Genomic DNA, 18,229 nt, shown 5'->3' with positions numbered 1-18,229 from the left:
TCGATTTGTCCCCATCATTGATATATGCAGCTCTGTGCGTCCTGCCATGCCAGTTTGACATCGTACAGAAGTAGCTGCTGATTATACGGTTGCTGAGCCAGGCCCAACTGGCGCCGCACACTCCCACCGCACCACACGCTTCTATCTGCTGCATCCACATCTCAAGGTCTAAGAGGTCCTGGGCTCTACATCTACATTCCCCGGGGCAATTGCTAATGCCTACTTATATTGTTGCGGAAGCTACCTTATCAATATGACGGTAAAATATTCTTCAATGAAGAGAGTAAGGCGTGTTTTTGGGATCACACAGATGCCACAGCGAGAATTGCCAGCGAAAGGCAGGTCACTTGGGCCCCATATGAAGGCGAAGGGCCATGGTCCCATTAAGGGAATGGTCAGATAGCTCCCTGGCCAGTATGTCAACATCGGACACCCTTTGATGAAGATACTGCAAACCAAGAAATAATCCAGTCTGTATAGGGAGCCATGTACTGCAGAAAAGTATGGATGCCCAGTGTCGGATGTATGATAGGATTGCCAGGCGTCTACTCAGCTTAACACGGATGCCATGGTGCTCAGCTTAGTAGTGCTCGTCTCCACACCCCCACCCTGAGTGTGCCCCATAGTAACTTGAAGATTCTTCACAGAATTCCAGTCCCTGACGATCACCAAGAGGCAACCTGGCAGTTTCCCCTACAAGCGTATTACCGGGTCCACAAAGTTTTGTCCCAACACGGGAAAGCAAACACTGCAAAGTGCCAGAGGTTCCCTTAGAGGGTGCCTGTTACTACTGTGTACCTACCAAGTGTGTCTATCCCTGTTTTGGTGAGCTGAAAGGGGACATTGCGGTGAATGTAGCCATATCTGGCAAGGCAGAGGACCTTAGTGACCAGAGGTGCTTCTCCTGTAGGGGCAATACATCTTCCCCCATCCTCTTGGCATGACTCTGTACCGCTCTCCATTTGATCTTATCGAGAATCCCCTGCACGTTCCATGAAACTACTCGGAGGTGGCCCACTGGATTGATAGTTCCAGATCATACATTGGCAGCTATGGTGGATGTAATCAGGTCTCGGGCCTCAGGAAAGAATGTGTACTGGGTCTGCATTTTAACTTCAAAACTCGAGCACCATCTCCCACCAACATAATTCAACAAGCAAGAAGCGCTGGTCGTGGAAGAAGCCATCTCAGAACCCCAACTAGGGGGGTGCAAAGTGAGTACTCCAAATGGATCCCCATTCCCCAACTAAGAAACACCACTAGAGATAATTAGACCAGTAGCTTCATAGGTCAGTCATGTGCATTATGTCCCATACCACATGTACGCTGGAATTAATAACCATGGAAATGTTACTAGGGATATAGGATAAGTCAAACATTGGCAGGTGAGCTTTGGACTCCATCAGGGAGCCCAGTCCGGGCTAGGGCATCTAATACTGGGGTGTGCTCCACCAGGAGCATCTGGACTGGTTGTGTCGTTTCTCTGTGGACTTTACTGGGTGATTTCTCCGATCAATTTGGGATGAGTTAGAGTCCATACGAAATGGGGCATGCAGCCACAGCGCCACCAACTAATTTGCCCGACTAAAGACCTGCTCTGGGGAGTCAAATAACAATGCTTGGGAGTTGAAGACTACTCTCAAACGTGCTGGGTATGGCAACATTCACTGTATCTTAGATCTCAGAGGGATTGCTTAGCCGCTGTGAAGGATTGACGCTGATGTTGCACCATTTTCGCGCGCAGTCAGGGAATATCATATGGTGAAATTGGTAGGTGATCTCGTCTTGACTTTGTGCATGTTTAACGATTGCAAAAATCCACAATTATATGGACAGGGATGCAATGACTGGTCAGGGCCGAACCCCAGGAGTGGGTGTCTTCACTAGTGCCCTTTGGCCTCTTTCCACCACGAAGCATGATGAGAGGGATTCTGCTGTCATAACTGATCGGAGCAAGTGCATCAGGAATCTGTCCATGGAGGGACCCTCACACCTTTCCGGAAAGCCAACAATATTTATTGCGATGGGCACGTTCTTCACTCGCACAACTAATTCTTTTGTCACTACCGTCAGGGTATTTACTTTTTGCTGCAGGGCCACATCGAAGTCTCCCAAGCTAGAAACTGCCTCCATTATCCTTTCCACTGCTTTCCAAAGATCCTGCCGAAGTAGCGTGACATCAGAGCCCACTGCCACTGGCAGAGCAGCGTTGTCTGGGACGTCCCCGACTGACCCACTCACCCCCAAGGTGGCGGGCGCAACCCAGGCCTATTTGTCCATTGTACTCTGTTTGGCAGTGGGGGGCATTTCATGCTTCATCATGGTGAATGGCCCACGTCGTGGTACTATCCAGGTTCGTACTCAACCATAATGCTGCAATCGACCCGCCAGACCCCCTACAGGTGACTGAAAGGGGTCACGAGCCGTCTGCGACAGTCGGCCCCGGTCTGTGATCCGCCCCAAGAAGAGAAGGATAGAATCCACTACCTCAGTCAGCATCCTGCCACAAGCCTGACCTAGCTTCTGCAGCAGGTGTTCCAACAATTGTCTCGCGACTTTCTCCACATGGCCCCAGGAGGGTCGACCAATGTCTATGCCCAGGGATTATGCACTGCAAGTCACGGTCTCCGAGGCTGTTCACTGTCTCGGTTTCACACTCCTTCAAGCGCAGGATAGTTCCGGAGACATTTCTAAGCCAAAGGCCGTTCAAATTATAAATGCCACCTGAATCCAGTGATGGAAATATACGCCCATTATACACATTTAAAAGTACTGTATTTATAGTACATAATTGGTCAATTTTAGTACTGTACAGAAAGAGTTGGAGAATTTAAAAACGCCATTCATTTAGTATTCATTGTTTTCATGAGGATCTAGATGTTGGTCAACAATTTGAGAGTGCTGTGTTTTTATTGGGGATAATGTGGTAATAATGAAAAAGTGACTTGTATGATTACTACAAGTCAACTTTTAAATGCAAAGTGCATTGTAAAGAAATTAAAGAACACAATTGTTTATTTTGTAGTATATGGACAGCAGAGTAGTCTTAACAAGACGTAAAAAAAAAGTCAAAATGCTATGTTCAACTTCCACAAACAAATAAAACTGTCCACCCTGGAAGTTAATTCAGCACTGTGTATTATGGGAAATAATTAAGAATTAAGACCTCTTGTCTGTGAAATAGGCGTTGTAAGGAAATGTCTTTTTTTGCTTGATCACCCCAAAAGTTTTGGACTGATGCTGCTGGGTTTTTAGATTTCGCAAGCACGGCGTTTCCAAAATCTCTTGTATTAAAAAACTAAATAAAGGGAAAAATCTTAAAAAGGGACTTAGAGCCCGCTTGTTACTTACCATTGGTTGTCTCCCACGTGACTCAAGTCACTATACTTACAACTGTCTGGCACCCACGTCACTTTCGTTTTCTTGCTTATTATTGGTCAGCACCTCCTCTCGCCTTGGTCTTCCACATGGGCATTGAGTCTTTGTCCTTCCATAAAGCCTGGACAAGTACTGCTTTCGGTGGATCTGTCACTGTAGGCACTCTTTCACAGTAATTCAACACGACAAAGAACAAAAAAGCGATATGATCGCATCATATCGCTTTTTTTCTCTCTTAAGCTGCTGATAAATTTAGTCGCTGGACTGTGGGCATAATGGAACGCATTCACGTTTTTTATCACCTCAATCACTAATAATGCCAGTGCTGAAATACATTTAGTACAATATTTGCTTTAGCCTCCTAATTATCTTGCTTCAGCAGTCACTAGCCTTTTTCCCCCTCGACACCTGTTCCCGATATGTTTCTTCTGTGAATATAAAATATGGCCGTACGAATAACAGTCGAACTACAGCTTGTGCTAAACACAAAAAGGGGGAAGCGGAACCCGTGCGATTATAGAAAGCGGGTGGGTGAAGGTTTCTTATGGACAAGGGGGCAACTGTCTGAGAAAGCATAAGCCCTCTGCTGTGTGACACCCAAGTACCTTCAGCCTGCTTTTACGGCTATTCAAAGCCAGATTCTGGCTGCAAGACTAGCAGTGTGCAGCGGACTAAGTTAGAAAAGTGCACCACCAGTGATGAGATAATCATATGAGAGGCTCGGATATCCGCTTAATGTGAGAGTGTTGGATGATCTTTTGCACGGGGTAGAGTTCTCACCCATTCTCCCCAGTGGTCAGTATAATGAGCGCCAATTAAGTCAGATAAAAGGAGAGAACAAATTAGGACTTGTAGTGGACACAAACAAGCTGGACTACCACTATTCTTGGGTGGAAGATGCAAATAACACACACACACTGTAAGTCCTATAAAGTTACAGACAGGAACTCTTCAAGCAACATTGAACGCATTACACTACCTCATAGAACCTGTATAAAAGCCTGAGATCCAAAGATGATCACTTAAACCACTCTGCTCACTGTCAATTTGTAAACAGCTGCAACTCATGCTTCAGAGCTCAGTGGCAGAAAAAACAACATGGAGTGTATAGTGTGGTGAACCATAACTGTCAGGCTGAAACACATTTACTCTGTCCATGCTTACGGTCGACAAAACAAAAAACTCTTTAGTAAGCAAGTTGCTATTCAAGTCCAACCACTTATAGCCAAATCACACTCAGCATGCGATTCTAGAAGACCTTTAAACCGAAAATTACAATATTAAGGTCAGCGTTAACAACATCTCAAAGCCCAAGCATGGTCTGTCATTGTTCCTTTCCTCATGCACGATGACCCACCCTTAACCGGATGGAACCAGGATCCCCTGGTGTAATGGTCTGTAAGACAGGTTTTAATATTGGTCACAATTATGGCAGCCTAGGAACACATACTGTAAGTTGCTTAGAATGCATGCATGATTATTATATTCTCCCCCTTCCATTTACAGTGGGTCTAAGGGATGGCTTTGTAAGTTTGAAATTGAAATACAACATCTATAGGATTAGAAAGAATTACCCTTTGAAACACTGGCATGTGAGGACTAGACCAGTTCACACCTTTCCAGAGATATCGTGGCCTTCCTTTCATTGTACATAATAAAAATGAAACTTTCATCCTCGCATCATTAGTGACTAAGAAGCATTGACTAATGAAGTAGTATATAATTACTCCTAGGTCCAAGCAGAAAAACTATCTACATTAATACACAGCAGTTTTTAAAAGGAGAAAGGAACGAAATCGAGAAAGTGAATTAACCCACAATAGTTGCCTCAATGCTCATTGTTTCCTTATAACACACTAAATGTTCATGTGTGCCTTAACATGCGTAGTCACATATTAATTTCGATTTTGTACCAGTCTAAAGATTACTAAGCCTTAGCTCTGTTGCACATTACATACATTTTGAATGTGTGGTCTCTTCCCGATAATGGAGAGAGGATTTTATAAAGTAGTACAGACTTTTCGGATTCCATAAAGCAAGGTGGTATGGCAACTGCTTTTTATGGGTTATGTTTCACTGCGGTCATGCCCTCTTGCTTCCATTTATCTGTACAGCGAAAAATCAATTAAAAGTAATCCCAAACATGTAAAGATGTTACCATTCACCAACTGATGTGAATGTGAATAACTCCAATGTACTGCTGCTTGAGAAATACCACCAACTGATTAATCTCTTTCTGCTAGGTCTCAACTCACTTGACCTTTGATGGTAACTGGGGGGGAGCATGTCTTGGATTGGTGTTCCGCTTAGCAAAAACAAAACTGGCTTTGGCTTGTCCCATCATGGACAGACTGCCTGTTTGTGGTAGCATCCGATCCCAGCCTTCCCAAGGGCTCAAAAAATATTACAGGCTGGAGTGTGTGTGGGACCTAATTTTTGAATCACCCACATAAGAGTTCCAGCTCCCCACTGGTATGGTGTTTTGTAAACTTAGTCAACAAGAAGGATTTACACATTTCATTTGTGGAATAAAAGCCTATCCCCAACTGCTTCCAGAGTAGGCTGGAATCTAATACGAACGTAGAACAGTGAGCTATTAAACTGTACTGGCTGCTAGTATGGTTGTCATGTGGCTCACTGGTTAGAGGCGGCAGACCCGAGAGCAGAGGACGGCCCGGGACCAGGGTTCGAATCCCGGCGCGGCAGGTTTCTGGACCAGGGTCAGCGGACCTGATAATTCTCTCGCCTCGGTGCCCACTCTGATCAGCGATCACACTCGGCAACTCTGGGCATTAGCTTGCCTCATCTTCACTAACGGCCCCACCAGACCGCCGGGGATGCCTGGTCTCACCCTGGAGATACCCATTAAGGGACCATCTCTCAGGGAAGCCAGGAAGGGTTTCGCAGCAGTCGAAGCGCCTTGGGACCCTCCGGGTAAGTAGTGCGCTATATAAATGCCTATACATTTACATTTACATACATGTGGCTTCTCCACCTTGTAGTCCTTTATCTAACATTACCTATACAGTGATTTACACACGTATAAATGATGGTCTGTGTGGTGTGTGTGATGTAAAGTGCCCTAACACAGTACACTGGTATGAGTGGCGCTGTAAATCAAATTAAATGCATCTGAGAAAGAGTGTGGTTATGGAGACTTGAGGGGGACTGTTAAAGGGTGGTAGTGAGGAAGTCTGAGGCGTAGGTGATCATTAGGGGCACCAACAAACAGTTGCACAGGGCGCCACCAGCACTAAAGCCGGCACTGCCATCGAGGCCAGTCCACCTCACTCACTGGTACCTCCATTGGCCTTGTTTCAGCAGTAGTACTCTGTCCATGCTGTTCACACCAGGATCGATCTTTTATTATGCACGTCCCAGCTCCGTGCCCATTTAGTTGGAGTGGAGTACCTGGCGAGCACTCTGTCCGACCACTCTCCCCTTCTGCTAAATGCTCAGTGGGGACAGCCGCGTTCTCTTATACTCACATGCTGCCTTCAGACGGAGGCCTTGTCCGATCCACCCTTCCACACGGATCTCGCCCAATGTATAGAATGTTATTTTACGCTTCATAATGGCACAGCATTGTCCTGTGCTGTTGAACGGGATGCCCATATGACAGTGGTGCAGGGCTATTGCCTCTAGTCCGCATGGGGGATCTGCAAAGAGCTAAGCAGAGACCTACTGACCATCAAATGTGTCCTTTGCCTCCTGGAGGTAGGTCTGGACACCCAGGCGGCTACCTCTGACCAGCTCAAACACTTGAGCAAACAATGCTTTGAGGCAGAACAAACTCTGAGCAAGCACGACTACAAGAGACGCCTGGCCTTTCAGCACGCTGGGCAATTGCTGGTATGGCTGTTACGTGAGGACCAGCAACATACCCCTACAGCCGCAATACGATCAGAGGATGGTACACTGCGGTCCACAAAGTTGGATATCAATGGGGCCTTCCGCAATTATTATAGGGAGCTCTACTCTGCCCCCGTGGCTGGACAGGTCTGCACCTTAAGTGGTTTCTTAAATGCTTTACATCTGCAGAGCCCAAATGCACTGTGCACTTGGATGAGTTACACATGGCCGTAACCCAGATTGCTAGAAGTAAGATCCCTGGCTCTGATGGCTTGCCACATGGTATTAGGCCTTGTTCCTTACCCAGACAACTCAACGCCTCCTGGACGTCTTTAATGAGGGCAGAGGTCAGGGTCGCTTGCCAGACACACTGCGTGAGGCTCTCATAGTAGTCCTGCCCAAACCGGGCAGAGATCCCCTTGACGTCCGCTCATATCATCCGCTGTCCCTCCTTAACCTAGATTGTAAGATACTAGGTGAGATCTTTGCCAACCTTCTTCTCCCCCTTGTACAATCGCGTGTCCACCCAGACCAATCTGGATTTAGAACGGGCTGCAGCGCATTTTTGAATATGCGATATCTTTTACCCCTTCTACATAGTGCTCCGTCGGATGCTAATGGCCAAGTGGCAGATCACTGGACACAGAGAAAGCATTTGACACACTAGCCTGCAATATTTATTCTCCGCCCTCACCCCCGTTGGGTTTGGTCCAGGGTTCCTAGGATGGGTACATGTCCTTTATGGCAACCCAGAGGTGCGTGTAAAACCCGGGCAGACGACATCTGATAAATTCCCCATCTGCAGAGGCACAAGACAAGGCTGCTCCTTATCCCCCCTCATCTTTGCACTCGCCATGGACCCATTGGCCTGCCAGCTCTGACAGCTTGCAGTAGACTTGGGCATGCGCGAATATGATGTGCACCACATAATCTCGTTATACGCTGATGAAGCACTGATCTTCCTTAGGAATGTACAATCCTCCCTTCCCGATCTAATGCAGAGGACTTCGGGTCCTTCTCTGGCTTACGAGTAAATTGGCCCAAATCATTTGCTTCCTCTGACACACATACTGACCAATGACCGTCAGGAGCAGCCAGAGTCACGCCCGAGTTGGTATTAGGGTATCTTTAAGTATCTGGGTAGACAGATCTATCACTCAGACCGAGACCTCAGGGAGGGCAATCTGGACAGGGCCGTCGGATCCATATGACGCACCCTCCCCTTTTGGCTCTCACTACCACTGTCGGGTCGCAATTTCTGAAATGCTCATATGTCCTGGATTGCTGTATTTTTTTGCAGCTTTACCTCTTATGCTCCCAAGGAGCTTTTTTCGAGACTGAAGCGGATTGCAGCTTGAGTCATTCTGGAGCTTGGGCCTCCGTTGGCTGGCCTGGACTGCTCTGCAACACCCACTCAGGGATGGCGGGCTGGGGGCACCCAACTTGGAGCTATACTACCCTGCAGCACAGTTGCAGTGGCCCATGTCCTGGCTGCTCGCCCGGACATGTCCTGAATCTCAGCTTGTACGCACACTTCTGCAAGGAACGGCCATTTACACGACTTTCTGATTCCGTCCTATGTCCTACACTTGGGGTCCATAAAATGGCAGTGGTCCACACTTGCTAGCGCAGATACCTACATCCCAAAGACCCTACCCTTCCGTACTCCCCCCTCATTCCCTATTTGGGACTTGCGTATACTGCACCAGATCATGAGGCGTATAGACCCACACCCATGCATTGAAGCTGCGATCACTCAGGCAGGATATCTTTATAATGAAGGAATACTCATGTCATTCCCGGACATGACCGAGACATTCGGATTGCATGTTGGCCAATTCCCATTATATCATGCCCTGTGGCAGGAGGCCCATGAGACGAGAGGTGCTGGGGAGGCCTACCCGCCAACATCCCAAGCTCTGTTTCTATTACAAACGTCTGACTCCACACACCACACTATTACTTTTTTGTACTCCGCTCTCAACACTACCACAACTGACCACACTGAGGGCTCTTGCAAGATGGGACACAGTGCTCCACCAAATTCTTACTGATGCTGCTTGGGTTTGTACCCTACAGCTGACCAAGGACGTGTCCTGAAATCCCAGATTTCGCTTCACCCAATTTAATTATATTAAGTGTGATTACTACACTTATTTATTTCAACTACGGAACAACTACATCACCACACTTAACTTTCACCGATCCATATTAAACGCATGATCCCAACATCTTCCACAGAATACCCCCGTTGCAAATTTCAGATACATGGTATGGGCATGAGCATCACTATCACTAACATGGGCAGAGAGGACTTCAACAGTGGCTAAACTGTCCACACACCATCTTACCCCCCTCTCCTGAATCCAGTTTATTGGGATTGCCGCTCCAAGTGAAGGGGGACAAACACTTACACCGTTTCATTGACTTGGCCTTTGTTCTGTATGAGCGTAACATGGCTATGGGGTGGAAATCACCCCACTCCCTCCCTAAAGATTCATGGCTGGCTCTGAATATTGCTAACATGGACCAGGGCTGAGGCACACACTAAGGATTGCTTCGTATGCAGGGAGATTCCTGCACGGGAGGTAAGGAATGGGAGACAGTCTGGATTGCAGTTTAGGCTAAAACGGATAAACCCCCACCATGAATCCTCAGACAACAAGCACTCTCAAGGGTGTAACATTAATGGACATCACCCTGTAGAACGCGATATCACCCCTACTCATGATTAGGGCGGCTCCACCTCCATACTAAGCCCATATTCTAACACAGTGCACGACTACGAGCTCCAGCAGTTGGCCCCCCAGTTATTTAATTTGTCCGCCACTCCCTTACACATGATGTGTCTGGTACTCACTGAACCGGTCCATTTGTCCCCACCAGAAAAGTACAATTTCACAGGTCTGACCGCAGCACTGCCCACTGCTACTGAGGAAACAGGTACATTTGCAGCTTACTGGTTTTCCCTTTGCAAGCTTTATGGCCCACAGAGTTCTCTCAAAGTGGACTTGTTGTTTCCCCGCTCTCCTTCCCCTCCCGTATCCTTCCCCCTTCCCACTCTTTCCAGTTGACGAGATGACAGTAATGCAATTCAAAGCTTTACATGTTGGCTATGATTGCTAAATCAAAAGCTATTTCTCGTTAATCCTCCATGTGTGTAAGTTCGACATTGTGAGGTCCACTGCTGATTGTTATTCATTGTATTGTGCTGATAATAAAAACACATATGAAGAAAAAAAAAAAGCAAACGCAGAAGCCAAGATTTACACCTCAAATGTGCTCATTGATTTAGAGGACCGGGACTATTCAAGTTAATCCCAAAAACGTAGACTGGCTCCAGGGCAGGAATGAGCACTAACAAACCTGTTTGTGGTAACCCTCCTGGCTGAAAAAGCGATCATGAAATCCAGTAGACTGTACTCCTGTTTCATGGACCTCCAAGCCGCCTTTGATAAAGTTCCATGGGTCCAGCTATGAAAAGAAAAATGGAAAAGTGAGGTGCGCCACAAAAACTGTTGGAAGCAGTAATCAACCTACATTCCAACACAGGATACAAGATAAGGATGGCTGAAGAGTTAAATATAAAATCTACTTGTCTTAAAAGAGATGCTGGGGAACCTTGCCGTTAACACTGTTGGGAAAGGCAGCACTTTTTAAAATGATGGCCCTCCCACGCTTCTTATATGTGCTGGAAAATACGCCGTACCCAGTACAGCCAAATTACTTCACGGCAATAGCGGCCCAGGTCTCCAGCCTATTGATGGGCAATAAACAGGGGGCATTGCGCAGTTCAACTTGGTCCGTGGATGGTATGATGGTGGAATAGCACTCCCAAACATACAGTTATAATAATCGGCGGCACAACTGAAGGTCATTAACCAATGGTTGCATGCTCCACAGTCAGACCTAGCATTTAAGGCGGATAGATCAGTGCTAGGAATGAAAGGTATGCGGTCTTCCATCTACAACCGGAAACTAACCCCAGCGGTAATAGGACCTGTGAGGCACACGGTTTCCATATGGCATGCAGCTCAAGCTAAACTGGAATGGCGAGGGGTCATAACCCAACTAACCCCACTCTGGGACACGAAGCGGTTGGGTAGTGTCAGGAACAGAAGGGCTTTGATCAATGGGACGCTAAAGGCATATAACGGTGGGTGACGTACGGCACAAAGGGGAAAATAGCTGCATTTGAGCGTCTTCAGCAGCAATATAAACTGGCACCCTCCAAACTTTTTAGGTACACACAAATTAAGCACACCCTGACGACGGCCCGCCCGGTACTGAAGTCCCAGAAGCACCACCTCTGGAGCACAGACTACTGACTGAATGTATGCATAGGAAGGCGACATCACTCACTTACCGTAAATTGGTAAACAACCTGCCAGACCACACAGGGCCCCTAAGGGTCAAATGGTCCCATGACGTAGGTGACTGACTATTCTGAATGGCAGAAGGCATTCGCCTCTCCACGGAGGTGGGCATACCCTCAAGGCTTAGGCTAGTACAGCTAAAAGTCCTACACCGGTCCTACTACACCAGGCACACCCTGCACAAGATAGGCAAAATATTGCATCCTTATTGCTTGCGGGGATGAGGGTACCTTTTTCCACACTATATGGCAATGTCCCAAAATTATGGCCTACTGGACGTAAGTGCTGAGGACCATATCATAATCTGAGGGAGTGTCACTGCTACCGGAGTCCAGGAGGTGTTTAATAAATGTGTGGGAGCCCAATGACCTTACACATCAGGCTCAGAACTGGGCCATGCTGGGGGATTAGGATTGCTAAGCGAAACATTGCCCAAATAAAGGTGGGGTTCGGTGGAGATACCCTCTCTGGCCTCATGGTGCAGCGACATGGATGCGGCCATGATAGCCTAAAGAACGGTGTTCATTAATCGTGGGTGTCCCCGAAAATGGAGTAATGTTTGGGGGGCTTGGAACAAATTTAGAGGAGACGTATGTGAGCCACCACGAGGCCGGGATGATGAGGGTTCTGAAGTGGAATATTATGAAACGCCGTACGGTTACTAAGTGGGGTTTTGACAACGGATGTGATGCAGTTTAAATTGATGGACTGAAAATGCTAACTGAGTTGGACTGTATACTGCGAATGTACCATGTAATACTAGCTCATGATGGAGTTCTGTACTGTGTTCTCTATGAAAACAATTTAAAAAAATGTTTTAAAAATCTACACGAACATGGGCTTAAAAGAAGGGTTCGTTCTTGCACCCAGTTTATTTAACACTTACATGGCCGACCTCAACAGCTACCTGGCCCTTGTGCAGGGGGGTCCTTCCGGGTTCCGCACAACACAAGAAGCCTCCAACAATCGGACAATATTGTCCTCCTCAGCAAAAACCCCAATTGGGCTGCAGCAGTCAATAAATAAGTTACTGGTGTATACCAACAACTTGTGACTGAGCCCGATTTATAGTAAAACGAAGGTTCTTTACTTCAAATGTTGAGGTAGTAACCGGAAGTCTAAATTCACTTGGAGGGCTGATGGCAATGTATTAGAACAAGTCAAAGCCTATAGGTACCTTCGCGTCCATCTAAATTCTCATTGGACCTACATTCAAGACAATTTTTTCCAAATAATCTGCTATTAGCTTTAAAACCTTGAAACATAAGACATTGAGCACCTCTATGTTCCATTTCCTTCAGGTTGTGGGAGCCCAATTCATGCCCTGAATATCTTACGGCTTGGAATTGCTCAAAGGTAAAGACAGTGTAACCTTAAACAAAGGTAAAGACAGTGTAACCTTAAACAATCTACAAGCGAGCCTTTTTTTAAAAAAGTCTTTGCTATTCGACAGTACGTGTCGCAAGCCTAATTCAGATTCGAATTTGGTTTGCATCACCAGGGTCCATGCAGGTAGGGTGCTCTGGTAAAATTCTGTTGGGAGGAAGAGGGCAGCCGAAGCAAATTTGCTTACACATCAGTGTAGAGTGGAAACAGAAAGGCAGGCCCATATAAAGAACTCTGTTCTCAGCAATACAGCACTCTGTTGCAGCACTCCGACTAGAAGATGTTTGGCACACTTCCATGGATTAAGCTGCTTTTAAACATATTACAAACAAAACTGCTCAACTTTCATCCTTTGGTCGTAAACAAAGCTAATTATTGTAGCAAGTAAAGGGGATGTGTAGGAGGTCATGCCACTGTATGTAGCTTGGGCCTCTCAGCCGTATCTATCTGTGCACTTCGCAGAGTACCGAAACATGAACTCTTGCCAATACGTCTCGGCGTGTTAGTTTTGAAGGACCTTACGTCTCGCCAACCCACCTCTACCCCAAACAGCGCTGGACAACTTCATGAAGGGGTTCCTACGAAGTTGGCCTTGGTCAATTGTTTATCATATTTGGTGTATTCTTTTAATTGTGATTACCAAATTGTTAATTTGTGAAGTTTTAACTGTTCAAAGTTAAATGTGATATCGTGTTATAGTGGCTATATTGCATTATCATGGTAACATTTTAGTATGTCTGTAAGTACATGTAATTGTTTTAATTAACTACGCATGAATAAACCTCCTTATAATTACTACATCATGCCGTTATGAGGCAGGAATACCAGCACTGGACCACAATAATTCTTAATCCGCTACCACAGCAAAGTCTGCACACACCTGTGCCTTCACAAACATCTGCAGCATCTTGCGTGAAACAATGGCACCCTATCAACAAGACATTTACAGCACAAGTTCCATAACTACTTTTTATCTCCAGTCTCAAAAGACACTAGTCTAATGATCGCAGCAAAAACTGGAAGAGGGTACACAACCGGCCTCTGATCGTCAGATATCTGTGGAACGCAAAGTAATGTAAATGAGAGTGCACAAAAAGTGCTATAGGAAATCCTGTTATTAGTTGGAGGAAGGTAGTCACCACAGGTAATAACAAAAATCCTAGTCAAGATGAACCCTCAAAGTCACTAACTTAACCTGAGCTCAGCCCCCTGGTAGGTTTAGCACAGAGCAGGCAGGCTTAACTTGGGGGCACGTGTAACGTATTTATGCATCACTAAATCAATAATAATGTTTAAATACAAAACAAAAATATCAAACAGAATTATAAAAAGAGTAAAATTTAACTCAATAAACAAAATTTTACCAAAATGACAAAAATCCAATTAGGATTACCGGACAAATGCCTTTTAAAACTTATGTAAAACAAAAAGAATGGGCCTGAACCTTGATTATTTAATTAGACGTGTTTTGATTCACGTTCGGACAAACTCATTACTTTTCAGTTTGAACCGGAATTTTATTTATACCTTTTCTTTCAATTTCTTTAGTGCTTTCGATTTATAGTCAAACACAGAAAAAGACATTACAATTTACATACAAAATTCCAAATGTGCATTATTAATTCATATTAACAACAACAATAGACTTCCTTAAATACAATAGGAAAATATATAAATGAGACATAAATAAGCAAACATCCAATGTTTACATATTCTTACGCTAACTTTAGCAATGGAATCTAAATGCCGATGCTTAGCTATCTCTAAGAGCTTCTGTGTCAATTAAGGAATGGGGGGGACCAACAGGGAACATTTAGTGTCTTGAAAAGGGTGCTCTCTTCACAACTTGTGGGTTTAGCTAGATATGAAGACAAAAGAACAAGTGTATGAAGAACGAGAAAACGCGAGTAATTAAATCAGAAGCAGACAAGAGAAGACGCGGTCGAGCAAACGTTGCTCAGAGCACTCAAAAAAACATCGAACCCATTAGCAGTGGAAGCTACCGGGAAAGGAAAATATACCCGAACCCAGAATGGTTCCTGAAGTTAAGTTCAAGAGCCCTGACTAGAGTCCCTGTACTCAATGCCTGAGACTCGAAACGCGATGGCACATGTTATGAATGCAAAGGAATGATGAATTAAGTTTAGTCTATGTATGGAGGAGAACACTCTGTACAAAACACTAAAATGTTCCCCGTTGGTCCCTCCATTCCTTAATTGACTCCGGACGTAGAAGTTCTTACAGATAGCTAAGGATCAGCATTTAGATTCCATTGCTAAACTTAGCGTAAGAATATGTAAATATTGGATGTTTGCTTATTTATGTCTCATTTATATATTTTCCTATTGTATTTAAGTAAGACTATTGTTACTGTCTAATGTCTTGTGAAATAATAATGCACATATATATTTTTGTATGTAGACTGTAATGTCTTTTTCTGTGTGACTATAAATCGAAAGCACTAAAGAAATTGAAAGAAAAAGGTATAAATAAAATACCGGTTCAAACTAAAAGTAATTAGTTTGTCCAAACGTGAATCAAAACAGGTCTAATGAAATAATCAAGGTTCAGGCCCATTCTCTTTGTTTTACATATTGAATACGACCCAGCTGTCCCTTGCCCCTTGGGCCTAACTCCCCCTGTTCCTTTTTAAAACTTTTAAGCGGATTTAGACCTGTCAAAAAGGGTTATTTTGACAGGTTGAATTTGCAGTTTAAAACTGCAGAGCCAGGCTACAGTGGGTTGACCTGCAGTTCTGCCAACTCTGTCACTGTAGTGGATGGCACAATGGTTACCGCAGTACACTTGTGACATTAAACTTACAAGGCCTGGGTACACTACTTTTGAAGCATACACTTGGGACTTATAGGTAAGGTGCATATGCCAATTTTATCATGTTAAAAAGGGGAGCACAGGTGCTTTCCCATCTTCTTACCAAGGGTAAAGTGCGGAATCTATAGCCAATAAAAACAGTCAAGGCAAAAATCTGGGGGTCAATTCCAAATGTCATGCAGACGTCAACCAAAAGACAGCTGACAGAACTGAGCAGATGGAAACGCAAACATAGAATGCTGATTAGAGATGGCCAATTTGGGTAAACCAGGAACATCAGCTCACACATTTTAAAAATAAAACAACAAAAGTATCACTGTGCAACATCTTAAATTATGTAGGAAATGACAGAAGAACTTGAAACATTTTCGCTGACCGAGCAACTAACTACAAACCGCTTGGTCACACCTTGATGTAAGAAAGCACCACAAGGGACACTCTTTTGCATTGGAGGAGATGATAAAATGCCAAAGACTTTCCTTCCTGGAAGAGCAGGGCCTCCCCACTCCAGTAAAGCCGGAAACCCAATCTGCAGCTTCTTTAATGACCGAAGGGATTTGGTGCCAAACTCATTATAGCAACTATTCACAGTTCTGGCCATTGCCGAGGCGAAATTCTGTCCTGCAGTCAAAGGCTGACGTTCAGTGACATGAAGAAGGGTTAGCGATCATGAGTCAGAAAATTAACTGGTAGATCTACTGCAGTTTAAAGACTGCCTGGCCTTGAAAGCACTGGAGAGGCGCACACAGCCTCCATCTACAGAAGACTTTTTCTGCTGGTGTCCAACTGAAGTCGGAGATATTCAAACCCAACAGAATGAAAGGCACCTTTGTTACATAATGTGACAAACGTCGGTCTTCAAATAAAAGTGTGAAAGGAGTACAATGGCATAACAATGTATCATCCATATTCATGGCCACAAACAGCTTGACAATCCGCCGCATGAAATTATTTCTATATGGTACTGTTCCTATTATTGTGAAGTATCCTTACGAACTCAATCACATGAAATCAACAAAACATCTGCAGTCTGCACAAGCTTCCACTAACCTGCTTAAGAAAAACTGCATGCCTATGAACGGAGATATAATACCCAAATACAAGCCTTATAACGGACTAATCACTAAAATTTGGAGTTAGAAGAGTAGCAGTCCCACAGCGTTTCGGGGTTACCATGTGAGCAATCACTCTAGTCTGTGTGGAAAATGTATGGTTCAGCTCAGTTTATTGTAGATTATCGTATTTTATCATGGAGTCAGGTTACAACTATCAAGAAAACCACAGTAGAAGGCGGCACATTCTTTACTCATCATCCCCTGACTTCAAACTATCGCATAGCATCATTCTAATACCATATAACAAACATTACCACAACTGACACACAGAATTATCATCCTAAGTAAGCCTTGTATTCAAGTGACGTTAACAAATGTAAAACTATTCGATTGCGAGCTATGTGATGCCAGATGGCACTGACCCGCTACCTACTCCTGACCCCTCTTTAGGACTCTCACCCTAACCCTGGTACTAGTGAGAAATCTAGGGTTCATGCTAGACAAATAAATCATGGTCACTCCCCCTTCACGCTCATGCTACCGAATTGTAGTCAACATTCATATCATTGTGAAATTCCCCACGTTCAGAATTTTAGATTTTGCGCACACGTAAATGCTACAATAGTATAGATGACATGTCCCAGTCTTTGACATTAGCGCCCATAACCTGTCAAAGTTGGCAGCGTGAGGCTTCAGAGAGTGACACGTGCGGCTGCCATCACGATCCCGAATTACGCTCTCCACCTATCCCCTACTAACAGAAACCGTTCGTAAATGCAGGTTACGTCCGTCGTCGGTTGCTGATATTTAAGAGACGTCATTTGCCCGCAATTTTAGTACTTCCGGGTCGAACAACAACCAAATCTTAGGGCAGGATGTATTTTGGAGTCGCCTTTTGGGTAGGGCGGTACTAATAATGTGTAAGAAGAGCTTGGATTGGAGCTTTGGGTTATGTTATGCTCCGTTCAAGAATTTCTCATTGGCTGTTGGGTCCGCATGTTTCTTAATCCGATCTATGCTATTCGGAGTTGGAGCGAATGTTCAGTCGGTGTTTGGTACACTGTTGCCTGTGAAGCAGCAGTAAATGTTGCAACCAAATCATTTAATCACGGAATCTCTCGGGCAGTCTCACAGTACTTTTACGCCTCGTCAGGGGTATTAAGCGCTTTGTACACGCAATCTAAACTAACGTGGGCAATCTTCACGCGTAGCCATCTGACTCGTCTTGTAGATATTTCCATGCTTCGTCCGTCTTCTAACCTGCGAAGCTTCATTCTCGGAGGCTTTCGAATCCCGACGTTCAGCATAAAACAGCACAGTGCATGAATACATACGGGTTTGGAAATCACC

At 44.9% G+C, this 18,229-nt stretch overlaps 1 protein-coding gene across 2 annotated transcripts in view; it reads right to left on the bottom strand.

Annotated features, from left to right (window-relative positions):
* USP36 (ubiquitin specific peptidase 36) overlaps positions 1–17,695 on the bottom strand; it is a 726,079-nt gene extending 708,384 nt beyond the window's left edge. For both annotated transcript variants that reach the window (XM_086931077.1, XM_086931078.1), the window contains exons 1-2: positions 17,547–17,695; positions 10,597–10,704 (exon numbers count right to left, since the gene is read on the bottom strand). The gene's annotated coding sequence lies outside the window, so the exon portion shown is untranslated. The remainder of the gene's footprint in view (positions 1–10,596; positions 10,705–17,546) is intronic.
* Between the last annotated feature and the right edge of the window lie 534 nt (positions 17,696–18,229).

The sequence above is a fragment of the Lissotriton vulgaris genome, chromosome 7 (assembly GCF_964263255.1).
Source record: "Lissotriton vulgaris chromosome 7, aLisVul1.2, whole genome shotgun sequence".
In the NCBI taxonomy this organism is placed as follows: Eukaryota; Metazoa; Chordata; class Amphibia; order Caudata; family Salamandridae; genus Lissotriton; species Lissotriton vulgaris.
The sequence above is the reverse complement of the archived record's forward strand: the minus strand, read 5'-3'. Positions and strand labels throughout refer to the sequence as shown.